The sequence below is a fragment of the Sinocyclocheilus grahami genome, unplaced genomic scaffold, assembly GCF_001515645.1.
Source record: "Sinocyclocheilus grahami isolate Dianchi unplaced genomic scaffold, SAMN03320097.WGS_v1.1 scaffold1801.1, whole genome shotgun sequence".
NCBI lineage: Eukaryota > Metazoa > Chordata > Actinopteri > Cypriniformes > Cyprinidae > Sinocyclocheilus > Sinocyclocheilus grahami.
The window spans coordinates 344,545-345,102 of record NW_015506980.1 but is presented as its reverse complement, the minus strand read 5'-3'; the positions used below and the strand labels follow the sequence as shown (position 1 = coordinate 345,102).

At 34.9% G+C, this 558-nt stretch overlaps 1 protein-coding gene across 1 annotated transcript in view; it reads left to right on the top strand.

Moving 5' to 3' along the window:
• Positions 1-558, top strand: part of LOC107572718 (uncharacterized) — a gene marked incomplete at its 5' end in the record, with an annotated part of 13,552 nt that overhangs the window by 3,329 nt on the left and 9,665 nt on the right. The gene's annotated exons all lie outside the window — the stretch shown is intronic.

Sequence of the window (558 nt, the reverse complement as noted above, 5' to 3'; positions counted from 1 at the left end):
TTTGTTGGAGAAACTAGCATCAGTCTCAAAATTGTCTCGTTCTTTTGATGGTTGAAGCAAAACTTCCAAGATCAGGTCATTCATGCCCAGATCAGCTCCCTTGCAAAATGAAAGCAAACCCCAGATTAATGCTTTACTTAAAAGTTACTATAAAATGTTATAATATGGTCCAAGGAAGGAGTCACCAGCCAGAACGAGGTTCAGATGACGGTTGAGCACTTCATACCCCACAAAAATCCTTCTCAAAATGTAGTCCTCATATTATTCTGTCTATTATCTGTTAAAATGACTGGAGAACTTGTGTATTTTATGTAACTTGTGTTTATGGACATACTAGTATTTATTTGGGTTTTGCACATCCATCAATGGAGCACTGCTGCAACTTTATAACCAGAGAAAGGGAAATATATCCAGCATACACTATTTATACCGAGACAAACATATACAATGTAAAAAAAAAAATACAAAAAAATTTGTATCTGTACTATGATTATAATTATTGTTGTAATTATTCAGTTTATGTACAGTAATGCGCCTCAGTGTCTCTGGGTTGGTGTC